This window comes from Lepisosteus platostomus, chromosome 3, assembly GCF_059453375.1.
Source record: "Lepisosteus platostomus isolate fLepPlt1 chromosome 3, fLepPlt1.hap1, whole genome shotgun sequence".
Lineage (NCBI taxonomy): Eukaryota > Metazoa > Chordata > Actinopteri > Semionotiformes > Lepisosteidae > Lepisosteus > Lepisosteus platostomus.
The window spans coordinates 35,029,750-35,045,274 of record NC_142613.1 but is presented as its reverse complement, the minus strand read 5'-3'; positions in this window follow the sequence as shown (position 1 = coordinate 35,045,274).

The following is a 15,525-nucleotide window of genomic DNA, read 5'->3' as shown; positions in this document are numbered from 1 at the left end:
ATTCTATTTTTATAGTAAGAAATACTGTACTTGAAGAATCATCAGGAGGGTTCTTTTTTGAGCTAAAGACAACTAAAGAAAAAACTCCCAATTTTATTTCATGAACGTTAAAAGCTGAATTTGTACTGAATTCTTACTGTACTATATGTAACAGAAGCATGTGCAGTAATTGAAAAGAACATGGGGAACATTTTAGCATTGATGTTTAATAAACATACAGTATGTGCAGCTAATAGCTCTAATAGTTTAGCCACCAGGGGTATGTGCAACAACTGTATTTTTTGCTTTTTCGCCAACCTGACTTTATAAAGGAAATAGCTAGCTTTAGACAACAGATATTTTAATGTGGTCTTTCCTTTTCAGGACGTTTGTTTCCAGAAAGAGAAGTGTCCTTTATGTTGTGTGCTCTTGTGATTATAAACCTCTTCCTCCACCCCATCTCCACCTCTGCATGGGGGTCCCGGCCTCCTCATGCCCTGGCCAGGAGGTCAGCCCTCAGCCAAGTGCGTTAAGCCAAATTTTGTTGTGATTAAAACACTCCATAAATCTTTCAATAAAATGAATGCCTGGGTGTTGTTATTCTTAGTAGAATGTTTGTTTATGAGAAACAATTAAAAGTTTTCTCCTTTCGAAAAAAATATTTATTTGCCTTTATGGTGTGGTTTTCTTGTTTTTTTTTCTAACAGTATCTGTCCTTCTTAGTAGTAGCTGCAATTTGAGCTAACTTGCTGTATATCTGTATATTAAACAAATTTTCCCTTAAAGCACAACCTTTGTAGTTTTGGTATTGACAGCAATTTTTTTTCCTTTGTAGTTGTGATTGTAAAGAAAATGGAAAAAAAAGATTTAAGGTACAGTATTTGACAGTCTGTGCAATATATGGAAGCTTTCACGCATCAGTCTTTAAACTCTTTGTGTTTAGATTGAAAAAAACCCAAAAGATGCAGTTTTATTTAGGTTAAAAGGGTACTGTACACTGAAACAATACATTAATGTTCCTGTGGGCAGACCTTGATCTCCCTTGGTCTCCCAGCATGCCTTTTATAACCCTGTTATTTCCTGTAGCAAAATCCTACATATTATTGTCAATATCTTAACTGATGGTGGCAGATTACACTACTCTTTATGAGAAAACAGAAAAATGGCTACAGTCCCAGTGAGCAGGCTCAAAATGGACTGGGCTCTGTTCTCTTAACATAGCATTATGTTTTGATTAATAAAAAGTTGTAGAAATCCAGCCATGCTAAATATGAAGCATGTGGTCACTTCATTTGCCTTTATTTTAAATCCTCACACTAACATATTTTCGAAATGTGTGATGAACAGTGTTGAGGTAACAGACCAACTTGTAGGTCACAGCAGCTGTGACTCTTTGACACTGTCTAAACCACATTGTTAAGCTCTTGAAATAAAACTATTAGAACTGAGAAAATAAAATCATGTTACACTGTGTGCAGATTGGACTGCATCTGTTTCTGATTATACAAATTCTTATTGTTTATTTTAAATTTAAGTTGACAAGCAAGGTCGTATAGTCTATATAAAAAAGGATTTTAAAGTGACAGCTGACAGATAGAGGATTTTCTAAACAAATTTAAGTATCTATCAGATTAGCATAACTAAAGACAATTTTTCAGGGTAACAAAAACTAATGAAATATTATTGGGATTACAGGTTTTCAACAGATTTATAAACAGCCTCATTCTGAAAACCTCATTGAAATATGGGGCTATACCAGAAAGAGAAATCAAATGTTAGTGTATTTGTACAACCTTTTATCTATACGTCATGCATGCAAAGAAAGGACTTTTTAAAAAGAAATCACATTTGGTCTTTTTTATATTCCTAATTTGAAATCATGATTTGTCCACTTCAGAGCTTCAGGTCATTTCTGATGCTTTGAGTTCTATGTTCTAACCTATCTTCAAATAGCTGATAACTAAAATGTGTTATTGTTATTAATATCTAACGTATCAGCCTGTTCACTATCAGAAAGCAATGGACCCACACTCCTAACAGTTACTGCAGGCTCAAAGGGCAGGACTTTTGCCTGGATAGAATGTCAGTCCACTGCAGAGTAAATACATTTACAAGGCACTATAAAGACCCTTGAGTTGAGTTTTAAATTCATTTTAATGTATATAGTTAATTGTTACTGTTAGTATCAGTTAATGATAATAAACAAGTACTGTATGACACTTTTCAGTAATAAATAAATGATCCTGGATGCTGTGCTATTTAATGTTTACCAGACAGTAAAACATAAATATTTTTAATGGAGTTTATTTAACTAAAGTTCGGGAGGGATGACAACAACCACACTCAATCATCCCCAGCCGACAGCGATTAGCAATCACTCCCTTCGTCCTTCCTACACCGAATGCTATAAATACCAAATGCGATATCTCCCTCTCCCTCGCGTGCGACTTTTGCATCCCACCTCCATCCCAACTCCACCTCTGCAGCTGCCCCTTGGTTACCTTGCGGGGGGGTCCTGGCCTCCTTGTCCTATGGCCAGGTGGTCGGCCCTCAGCCAAGCGGGTTAAGCCAAATATTCACTCCACAATAGTTCGCCACGCTTTGATTTTGGGGCGTTGTCATTCCTCCTGAAATTAAGAATGAGATAAGCTGTACCTGAAACTTGTAGAAAAGTTATTATAACATTTTGGACCGGTCTCATAGACTCTTGATTAGAATTAGTCCTGATCTATCTCACCTAGAATAATATTAGGTAGAGTAGTTCAAGTTGAGAGTTAACCTCAGGCTGTTCAAACCAGCACTTAGTCTTCTTATTTCCCACTTAATGCCCCCCTACATTATGATAGGATAGCACTGTACTTGTTTCCCAGTGTTAATTGGTTCAGGGATCACATCTTAGGAGTGAAAAGTTTAAAATCACACATAAAACCAATCTCACGTGTCATCGTGAACTCATGATAGAAATGGAACTCATGATAGAAAATATAATAAAGTCCCTAAAGGTGGACACAAACTCAGCATCTTGGAGTTTTTGGATAGTGATGCTTCAGTAACTGAAAATAATCATGATAATAAAAAATAAAACCACATTGCCTGTTACGCTAGTCTGTCCTGGGCCTTCCAAGACCTTGGCTTCTTGAGAAATAAAAGCATGCTGTGGAGAGCACTGATTAGACATGGTACTCCCTAGTGCCATGCAGAAAAAAAAGAAGAGCCTTTTGTGTAATCCATAAATTATTCTGATTGCTGCATAAAATACTGGTCTCTTTCTTCAGTGCAACCTAATGCTATGATCATATGATTGCCAAGAATGCTCAGGTATAGCTTGCCACCCACAGAACAATGTGACTTTGAACCTCACCAGCCAAAGGCTACATGTTTCATCTTGACATTCCCAGATGGCTTTGTATATATACTGTATATAATCCTGGAAATATCCAGACAGATTCAATGATTGTAGTCTTTTGTTGAAATGCAAACAATAAAAAGGGAGCAGCATGAAGAGGCAATGTTCACAAGCTTCTAAAGCTGTCTGAGCTTGCATATTTTTGGAAGTAATTGTTAACATCTTAGTTCATTCAATTGTTAGGCTCTCTCACTTGATACTCAATCTGAGCTCATATTGGATGGAACTGAACTGACTGCTCCTCCCACTGCACTATTTGCAATCCTGGATTACCTAGAAGGTGCAGAGTGTTTGTGTCTCTAAAGAGGTCTTACAGTAGCTTGTACTGTATGCATTACATTCTTGTGAAACACACAGGAGGTCTATTAATCAACATTATGAGATTCATGTGTATCAGTTTACACAGGTTAAACAAATATTTACTCAGTGCATTGTGCATACTGCTCTGATTTGCTAGGGATATAGGTATTTTGTTTTTGTTGTATAATGGCTTTGGGATTTACATAAAACATCATGGTTAGAGTGTTTTGCAAATCTAATTGACTTTTAAAAATAGGATCTTAACAGAATATGTGCAGGTCAGCAAGTCCCAGCTATTGCAGTTACCCCACATACACAATATACTGTACAGCAACTAAGCTGACCGGGCAATTTTTTTTGAAAAGCTGGTCAACACGTTTGTCTTCGCTAGAATTGATTACTGCAACTCCCTATTTGCTGGATTATCTAAATCCACTCTGAATAAACTTCAATAGATCCAGAATTCGGCAGCCAGAATCCTGATCAGGTCACGTGCAAGTGATCACAAGTGTCCTGGAGTCCTTGCACTGGCTTCCTATCAGGTTTTAAAATTCTCACACTCATCTACAAAGCTCTACATGGCTTGGCACCTCAGTATCTGTCTGCCTTATTATGTTCCTGCCGCCACCTAGCAGTCTTCTTTCAGTTGATTCTGGTCTCCTTTCTGTCCCCCAAGCCAATATACACTCTATGGGTGACTGGGCCTTCTCCTTCTAAGCCCCAGAGCTCTGGAATTCTATCCCCATGGATATCAGAGAGCCACCTTTCCTCAACGTCTTTAAATCCCAACTCACACCCTTCTTATTCATAATTTAATTGATGTCTGTCTGCCTCTTTGCATCTTCTATTACATTTCAAACCCTTCTGTTTCTTTGTGCTAATATTATCTCCTATCTTTGTTGCTGTTTTCATTGTATTAACTTTTTTATTTTTCTTTAAAGCGATTTGAGAAAGTGCTTTCAATAATATAGTTAATATTACTATTGTTGTTGTCATTGTTTTAAAATCTTCAGGTAGCCCCAAATTTCTGCATATTCAAGCAAATTTGTTTATAGTCATTCTGTACAATAAATTCACATTTAGAGGAAGGTTATTCTGTCAATGTTTTTAATACTACAATTGTCATGCATCAAGAAAAAAATAACAGGAATAAACTGAATTACAGATAATTGTCTTGAATTAAAACATTATTAAAGACTTCTCCAATTTCATTTTGATCATTTTTAAACAAAGCTATGCAGTATTTTATATTTGGCTTCACATTAATTGGATTTTTTTATTTTAATTGTTGCAGCACTTAATAAGGAGGCCATTATTGGTTTGTTTAACTTGTATCTGCTATCTACAGTATATATTGTGATGTATTAGCATATTCTTAGAAAGGAATCTGAAAGTGGAATTTGCATAAACTGTCATTAACTTTGTGGTTTGTTTATTTCTGGACTTAAAAAAAACACGATGAATATTATAGGAGTCACATCTGTGTTTTATTATGCTTAGACTGAGAAGAATTTTCTGCTGGTTCAAGAGACTATTTCTATGATAATAAACTGCAAACACAACTAACATCTAGTAAAATGGCAAAAGCAAGAAAGCTATAATATTGTGCATTCCTTTCCTCTCACTCATTTATGTGCATATAGATCAATTTAAAATCAAAGTCATATGTATACTAAATTATAAGTGGAATATGGTTTCAAGAAATATGGGTTTATTTCTATTTCTGGGGAGAAAAGTTCTTACAAATTTGCATCTGTTTTTTTTTCATTTGATGCTAAACACATTCAGTGAATGCTTTATTTGCAGTTAGATCTTCTGATTTTGAATTATTTCTTTATAGCATCTTGTCACTGAGAAGGGGGAAATATGAAATATTCTGAAAACATTGTTTTCTATTTCACCACAAAGTGCTTGTCAGTTGTGAATATTTACTACCGTACTGTGTAAAGGGAGTTTTAGAATGTGTTAGCAGTGTAGTTTAATTGTCTTCAACACTAAATGTGTTATTTCTAATGTGTGCCTGGAAATAGTTTGCAGTTGCTGTTGTAGTTCATTGTTGAAATGTTACAGAGTGCATCCTATATTTCCAGATGTGCTGCACATACACGAAAAGTATTCAAAACTGTATAAGGAAAAACTACCCCCTTTCTTGCAAAAACCACAGGAAAAGATTTGTTTAATGAAACACATGAAACTGTGTAAAAAGATAAAATTCTCAATGCATACATTACAGGGCTGAATGTGGAATTGTTCTCCTACATGCAAATCACAGGATTTTTTTTATTTACAAAACACAATATTGGCTTAGTTGTCTGTCTTTCTGAGCTCCGGTGTACCTTATTAAATAATCCACTAATGGGATTAAATGCAGGAAAAGGAAACTGATAAATATTCATTTACTGAGAAACCCTTTAATCTATTTTTCCCGTTAAATATTGACTACATAATACTGTGCTCAATGAGAAAACAGATATGTTTTTACATATTTTTATATCACTTCTCCTGATTCACACCAAATACATTTTAGGTTATTAGTAAGACACGGAAAACAGAGGGTTACTGTGAAGTAAGATGGTGTACATAACTGCATCTTTTCCCTTTCTTAATTCAAAACACTGTGTTTTAATAATGGGTACTGGTAAATCATTGTTAAAACCATAGTTGTATGGATTTAACTCATACTGAGATGAAGTTAAAGGTCTGTATATATATGTTACAAATATCTCAGCCTCCTCCATTTATTTAACTAATTTTCCTCCTATACTTTATATGCATTATGAAACAAGTTTAAAACAATCTACAGATACACCAAGCTTTTCCAGACAACATGTAGAACCGAGACAGATACTGTATCTTGGGTAATTTATTATATATTCTGCTCATTTATCAGATACAGTATAGAATGACAGCAGAGGATTTTCCTATTGAAAGACATTTATCATTACATTTGATGGTAGACAACAGAATCTCCCTGTGTGAAATGAAAAGCACAAAGCAAAAAGATCTCTTACAGATAGGCACTACTCCAGACTGTGATGATAATGCTTTCTTGGGTCTGTTTACTACCATGCCTGTCTACCATTTGGACTCACAGATAATAACATGTACTTCTTTTTAAATCAAAGGTGTGGATTTCTCTACAACTTTCAAATGCTTGACAAGATAATTCTGTGACAGCTCTTATGTTGTCTCTAGAAGCTGTTGTTTGAATTAACAGTTATGGTCACAGACTGCTAAACTACTTCATATAGAATCACAAAATAAGAAAAACAGCAAGGCTTTCAAATGACTGTTCAGAAACACTGCAACATGTGATTTTCAAAATAAAAAATAAGGAAAAATAAAATGAAATGAAACACTAAAATAATGTACAGTAGAAGATAAAGAAAGTCCTCTCTCAAATTTGTAACTCATACCTCCTGGATAGGAACCTAGTCCATTACAGTGTAACCTCTGGTAAAGATGATACACTTATCTTTTCAATTATGTTCCTAATACTCCTAATATTAATTATTTTTTCTATATAAAAGTGTAACCAATAACATGTGTTTGTTGTTGTTTGTGGAAAGAACCTCATGCTTCTCACTATATCACCCTGCAACTCACAACTGGCAACCCACTGAAGCTAAGCAGGTGTGAGCCTGGTCAGTACCTGGATGGGAGACCTCCTGGGAAAAACTAAGGTTGCTGCTGGAAGAGGTGTTAGTGGGGCCAGCAGGGGGCGCTCACCCTGCAGTCCATGTGGGTCCTAATGCCCCAGTATAGTGACGGGGACACTGTACTGTAAAACAGGCGCCGTCCTTCGGATGAGACGTAAAACCGAGGTCCTGACTCTCTGTGGTCATTAAAAATCCCAGGGTGTTTCTTGAAAAGAGTAGGGGTGTTACCCCGGCGTCCTGGCCAAATTTCCCGTTGGCCCTTACCAATCATGGCCTCCTAATAATCCCCCTCTATGAATTGGCTACATTACTCTGCTCTCCTCCCCACTGATAGCTGATGTGTGGTGAGCGTTCTGGCGCACTATGGCTGCCGTCGCATCATCCAGGTGGATGCTGCACATTGGTGGTGGTGGAGGGGAGTCCCCATTACCTGTAAAGCGCTTTGAGTGGAGTGTCCAGAAAAGCGCTATATAAGTGTAAGCAATTCTTATTATATTATTATTACTCTCCATCATCTTCTTCCTTGTGTTTTTCTGAGGGAAAGTTCATGGATCATTAATTTGGGGCATTAATAACACTCACACACAAATACATTAATGATGTGATTACATTTCAACATTTATATATGCAGGGAAGACTTAATTCATTTAAATGTGAATTTTTATTTTCTTTTAATTAGGATTTGTTAGCTATTTTCAGTATGCAAATCCAGTCTTTAATGAATATCCTAGAGTTGTGCATGCAAAAGAAAGACATGTGGGAAAGACCACTATGATAAATGATACACTTATGAAGCAAACATTGTAATACTTAGCTGATTTGACTAAATATGTGAATTTTGCTGGTAAATCTATAACAAATGTATGGATATGAAAAATTCAATCTACCACTGACCTTATCAGGAAAAACATTACATAATCTCTATAGATAAAAGGTGTATGCCTATGATAAAGCTGTCAAGAATAGTTTTTTATTACTGTAGTAACATTGCTTTGTATTAGCAGAGCACTGTTAATTCAGACACATAAGAACTGAAAAGTTCAGCATTCAGATGTACATTTATAAAGTTTCTTTGTTTAATATAACAAAGGGTTGTCATAACAACCAAGCAAACCCAAGAAGAAAGCAAAGCCCCAGTTAAGATCCAGCATCCTGGAAATTTAATAAGTTTAATAATAAATGAAGGAAAGTAACAGATTTGTTTTTTTTAGCTAAAATCCTGCTTGGCAACACTGTGATAGGATGTACAACAGAACAGGCACAGAACTGACTAGTGCTGAGTAAAGAAAATATAATACTAAATACTAAAACACAAAATATTATTAATTAAAATATGTCTGTTTGGTGGTGCAGTGGTTAGCACTAGGTTCATTTGTGGTCCTGGGGTGCTATTCGCATAAAGTTTGTATGTTCTCTGTGTATTTCTGTTGGGTGCTCTGGTTTGCTCCCACAGACCAAAGTCATAATGGTAGGATATTTGGCTCCTGGAAAAATTGGCCCCATCTGGGCCAATTGGTAAGTGTGTTTGTTTGTGTAACCTGTGATGGACTGGCATCCAATCCAGGGGGTATCCTGCCTGTTGCTTGTCAATCTGGCTCCCCCTGTGACCCTATATTGGATAAAGCAGTTAGAAAATGGGTGGATATACATTGTGTACTTAGTACAAAAAAGAAATGGAGAATTGTACATCTTTACAGTTGGATCTTTTTGAAAATCTGTTTTTATAGACCTGTACTTCTAGAGACTCTAAATCTAAAGGATTTGGGCATTGAGTTCCACAGACTTGTTGTTGCACTCAAAGAGGCTCCACATTGTAGAGCCTGGACTTTGGCTGAGGGCTGAGTATGAAGGCCAGAACCAGCAGATTTCAGGTGAAGAGCTAGACTATGCTCATACTGTGAGTCCTTAAAATAGCCTGAAGCTAAACCATTCAGTTTAGCCTCATATTGTACATGAACAAGAAAACTTTTTAAAACCCATTTTAAATTTCACAGGGATGCAGTTTACAGAAGACAGGAGTTATGTATGAACTGTGGAATACTTTTAGTTTGTAACAGGATACTAAATTTTGGGTTTACTGAAGCCTGTTGATTACCCCCCAGAACGGGTTGAAGTAGTCTATTCTTGATGAAAAAAAGGAAGACAGGTCAGGCCTCTATGGGTGTCTACGGCTGCATCCATTTACCAGTGTGTATCTGTACAGTGACACCTGGCCCCCCTCTGCGCATGGCAGAGCGGTTATCAGATCCTGCCAAGGAGAGAGTGCAGAAGGAGGAGGGCCAGGCAGTGTGAGCAGGAGGTGAAGAAGCTGCAATAGTGGGCGTCTCAGAATGTGGGTGAGCTCACCGTGTTGAGGGAGAGGGAGACACACAGGGCTCACTGGCAGGTGCACAGCCACATCACTGACTGTACTGCTGCAGCCAAGGCCTGCCAGCAGGACTGTTCTCTTTCCAGAAAAGCTCACTTGCATACTGTCTAGTTTAGATATAGTTAAGTCGAAAACAGAGAACAGTATGCTTTTAACTGACCTCTGTCAGTATTCTGTCACATGAAAGCCAACAGCAACTCAGCAGCTTCACAAATGTACTGTCAGACGTTTCTGGCCTCACTGTGTCTTGGCTGAACAGAAGGGAAGCTTTCTACATTGTTGCTCTGTGACGGGTTTTTATTTCTTAAAAAACGCATGACATCATTCAGTGTTCTGCTAAGGTGTAAGAGTGGCAAAGTTTTCATTAAAAAAATACAATTTTAATCCACACAGCCTTCATGAAGTATTATAAACAAGTTTATTATTAATTTGACACTAATACCTTTTCAGACCATTGCTTTCCCACAGAAAGTCACTGCCTGTAATCACACTGGCCCAGGTGAAACCCAGGGCCTGGCTGCTGCTGTGTCCTTCCTGGGACCCTGTGATCCACAGACCTGGATGGAAATGTTGGAACCATGGCAGGAGCTTGGCCACTCAGGAGAGATACGACTGGATCCTGAAGATTGCGGGTGAGAAGTCCTATCCATCCCAGGGACGTCTGCTGCTGGTAGCACATTATCTAGTGTTCGAGGCTGGTAGAGCTGCCTTTGTCCAGGGCTCTGAGCAGTTGTGTTAATGTGGTGTTTGTCAGTAGATCCAGAAGCCCTTTTGTCTAGCACTAGCTGGTGGGATGAAGTAGTTCAAGTAGGTAGCTGCCTCAGCATGTGTAGGCTGCCAAGGAACAAGTCAAAGGTTTATTCCATGCTGAAAAGAGAAGAAAGGAAACACAATGTTTCGGTTGTGGAGCCTTCTTCGGGTGTGGTTGTTGGTGGGATGATCACAGGAGACAACTTACTGTGCAGAGGCCCTGCTGGAGAAGTATCAATGACATCTGGAGACAGATACTGCACTGGAGCACATTAATTGACTTCAAGTCATCACTTGAGTGCAATCACCGTAATCACTTGAGTGCAAACTTTAAGACTATATGGGTATATCTGAATATTTCAACATCAGACAGGCAGAGTATAGTTTTAACTGAGCCGTGCTACAGAGGTGGAGGAAAATGTCCTTTATGTGCTTGATAATGATGATAATAATGACAATACAGGGTCATAGTTCTCTCATTTCCATAAGGGGTTTCATCAGCATTGTCAACATCAATGAATGAATCCACCAAGTTCACTTGTTACAAAGTTCAAAATTGCAAAGTTCACTCTTTGAGCCTGTGAAGATAACCTCGGTTGTGTCACACCTCACAACAAAAGCAGCTTAAGAAAAATCTGTGTTACATCCATATCTAAAGATCAGACTTTTGATGTGATAATTAATGTAATTATCAGAAAGTACAGAGTTGCTATGCAAATATATACAGTTCCATCAGCATAGTGGTAAAATCCAAGTCCACAAAATCTGACCTTGGTCAAAATAAGCTGACTGAGAAGCAACATTTAAATAGTAACAGACTCAACGCAGTAAGCTGTGGAACACCATCACATTCAAAGATTTACAAACTGGCTCCTGGCAGTCAAACCTGAGCAAAACCAGCAAAGGTACATTGTCTTGTACTCGTATTTTTACCAGTGATCCCCAGACAATTTTCCACACAATCCTGTAACATGCTGTGATTGGCAGTATCAAAAGCTGCACTGTGTACAGTATGTAACTGAGGTGCCTTTCTTAAAAACATGTCTTTTATAGTATTTTTACCATTCACCACCTATCACCACATTTTTTTGCAGAAAGGGCAAGCTGGATATATGGCAGTAAGAGTTAAGTAGTTAGGATTTCTACACAACTGTGATAGCAGCAGACACATTACCATATTTTACCATATTTCAGGAACTCACTGAAGAGTTTAGTAACAAATGCTCAAAAACCAGGGTCAAGTTAGTAAGTCTCTTTTTAACTACCAGTTAAAAAGTCAGTTATACTCAGTTATATAGGCAGCATATTCTGTATTAAAATAACAGAAGCTCTAGTTGATGAAAGTAGAAAAGTGCATTGTTGTCATGTATGTCTACTGAAGGTAATGTCAGTGACTGCTTACTTTAGGCATAATATATTTTGTTAAAGAACCATACAAATATGTTACATTGTTTGGAATGGGAGTTACCAATTGGCTGCTTACAGCATTTTTAGAGGAGAAAGGGATTGTATGACTATGAATGCTCCTGACAAGAGTGAAACAGATAAACCGAGTGGAAGAGTAGAATTCATGCTGTAAATTTAAAAAAATCCTAAATATGTAGTATTATCTGTCATTATAGTACACACAAGAATCCCGTGATTCAGATTTCCCCTAAGACAGGACAGTAAAACCTTAATTATTTTCATAGTTTTGCGTTGATTAATCACCTTACCACACTGAAATGATTGCATCCTCTTCTACAGTCCATGGTGAACTCTTTAAATGCAGTTTCTTAAAAACATGTCTTTTCTGGTATTTTTACCATTCATATTCTTCATAGCACAAAGGATTTTCAATGCACCATTAATTTCAGAGTTAACAATGATGCCAGTTTAGTTCCTGTTCTCAGGAAAAAGGGACAGGCCACCTAGTGTCTCAGTTCGCTGACTAACCGCCAGTTTGTCACTTTACCAAAAATCTGGCAAAGTTGGATTTATCCTGTGACAAATACATATCTAAAAAAACATAGGAAGAGCAAAGTGATCTTACCATAAGGAACTCACAGAAGAAGAAACTACAAGAAGAGGATTACCGGTGGAGCGTTGAGTGTGAGTTGTTATTAACCCTGTGCAGGTCTCTAAGAGAGACCGATGGCTTATGGGTCAGAGAAGGGTGAGGCAGCAGAGTGGTCAGTAGTTCCAGGCAAGGTCAAATCCGGGTCGAGAGATCAGCGAGGCAAACAAATCCGAAGAGAGGCGAGACGAAAGGGTTGTCAAGAGGTCCAAAACTAGATGTGTCTTCGTGTCGGTGGTCAGAGGTAGAGGACGATGCAAACTCAGGAGGCGGATAGATTCCTAATACCAAGTGAGGACTAGGATTGAACGGAGGGTTTAAATAGTGAAGGAAGAGGAGATTGAATAATGAGGATTAATTGATGCTGTCTGTGCTCCTAACATAGAGGTTATATAGTCCACCAGCCTTATTGCAACAAGCTAGTTGATTCCTTCGGACCTTTAAATAAATCAATTAGGTGAAAAGGTCAATAGCTGAAAATAAAACTTCATTTACTGGTGAAACAGCATCATGAATGGCAAGATCCAGTTAATGATTTCAAACTGCGTTTTGATGCGACACGCCCACCGGGGTATACCGCGAAATACCCCACCCATTTTGAATGGCTGAATCTGTATAGAGCAATCAGACATAGACTGTGTTAAAGAGTTTGGATTTGAAGTGAGTCAAATAATTTGTCTCTGTAGAGTCGGAGGAAGGGCATTCCATAACACTGGAGCAGCAACAGAAAAGGCACAGTTACCATAAGTCTGTGATTTAGTCCTGGGTACTGGGTGAGCAGAGGACCAGCCTCAGCTGAACGAAGTATAAAGACAGAGGAGGTCAGAGGTATCAGATGGAGCCAGATTGTTTAGAGCCTTGAAAGTCAATAACAAGATCTTATATTGAATATGTGACATTATAGGCAACCAACGTAGAGACTTAAGTGTAGGAGCGAGATGTTGCCAAGGTCTGGTGTGGGTTAGTAGTCTAGCTGCAGAGTTTTGAACATATTGCAACTTGTTGAGTAAAGAGGTGGAGAAATAAAGCCAATAAAACTCCGGTTCTCAGCTTTGGACATTGCTAGAAATTGCCTAATGCGGGCAATATTTCTATGGTGAAAGAAACATGTCTTAGTCAAATTGCTCACATGTGACTCAGAAGACAGTTGAGGATCAAGTGTGGCTCCCAGATTCCTAACTAAGGCTGACGCATGAATGGTGGAAGCCATCCACCATTACTGTGAAGCCCTTCATTCTTTCCATCTAAGATTTGCTACCCACCATTAACATTTCTGTTTTGTCACTATTTAGCTTCAAGGAATTTGATGTCAACCAGTTTGATGTCATGCAAACAAGAGACAAGTGACGAAGGGGGGAGTACTGAGGGTTAAGACGTTTTACCATAAACCTCAGAATAATCTGCATAAAAGTGAACCTAAAGACCATGTTTGTGTTTAATTTGGATAAGAGGAAGAATATAAAAACTAAAAAGCAGTGGGCCGAAGACTGAACCCTGAGGCACACTGTGATTGACTTTTTTGCCTTGGCCACGTACCCCCCCTACCCCCGAGCACCAGTGCACCTTGGACATGGCCCCCTATTCTTCTTCCAGCCCCGATCCTAGTCTTTTTCCCCGTGTTTGTCTCACTCCCCTTCTGCCGTCTGCATAGGGTCCTGAAAAACACTTCGTGACAATAAGAATACTTACAGTACATCCCCTGAGTCAGATGCAGTAAGTAAATCATTCTCAAGCCTGACAAGAGCAGTTTCAGTGCTATGATCTGAGCGAAAGCCAGACTGAAATGGCTCAAACAAGTCATTAGCTATCATATGAGCCTGTAATTGATGTGCAACTACATTTCTACCTTAGATAGAAATTATAAATTAAAGATTGGTCTGCACTGTAGTTTATTATATCATTATATCAGAATCCAAGCCAGGTTTCTTCAGTGTAGGAGTGATTGATGCTGTCTTTGAGGCAGCATGAACCACACCCAGAGAAAGGAAACTGTTGATGATGTTGACAATTAATGGGCAGATGTCTGGGAGGCAAGCTTTCAGCAGAGAGGTAGGGATGGGATAGGAAACAAGAAGTTGTTTTACAGGTGTTAATTTTTGTAAGTTGATCTGAGTTAACTAGGCTAAATTCAGAAAAATCTGGTACAGAGCGAAAGTCAAGGGGAAAGCTAGGGCTCAAATAGTTGAGCAAACATTTTAATCGTGCCATATTGACTGAGCTCAGTAAGGTGATCAGCTGAAATGCCAACCACTGTCCATTCTGAGAAGAACGTCTGTCCAGAGCTCCCTAGGCAAGGATTTTTCTTTAGTTTCCTTTTGATCTAAGTTCTGAAATGAATTCTGATGCCTTTTTAGATTCACACACCTAACTCCTCATATTTCACATAGTGCAGTTCTATAGACATCCTCCTTCAGGAAAGCAAAGTATTATGAAAAGTAAAGGGGAAAATTGTGAACTCTTTCTGTTATTAAGCATACCTTATGATGGTATGTACACTACTATACTGCAGTTGTTTTATATGAAGTGCTGGGACCAATGTCTTGCTTTAAAAGACTTATTGCCATACTCCAGTTTTTGACAGTTTAAGTCAAATCTCCAATCTAATACACAGGGATCTAATTTATATCAATATAGATTCTAGTATAGATAGCAAGCTAGTTAGTCGTGTCTGCAGGCGATACCAAACCAAGAGGATTATCAAATATTGTAGAAGATGCAAAGTATGCTGGGTGTTGCAAGAAGGCACTGTACCAAAAATATAAACCATATTTATAAGCTATGAGGAACATTGAGCTTGAAGAGACTAATGTGTTTTTGTAGACAAATCATTTTCACCTTCCAGGCAATGTGAGAGCAAACAATATTAAAATATATAGTCAAACATACAGAATTCAAATTAAGGGATGTTATCAAAGCTGTACAATGCAGTAGAAAGCCGTAATTTAGAATATTGTGTATAATTTTGGCCACCAGATATTGCTACTCTGAAATCAGTTCAGAGAAGAAA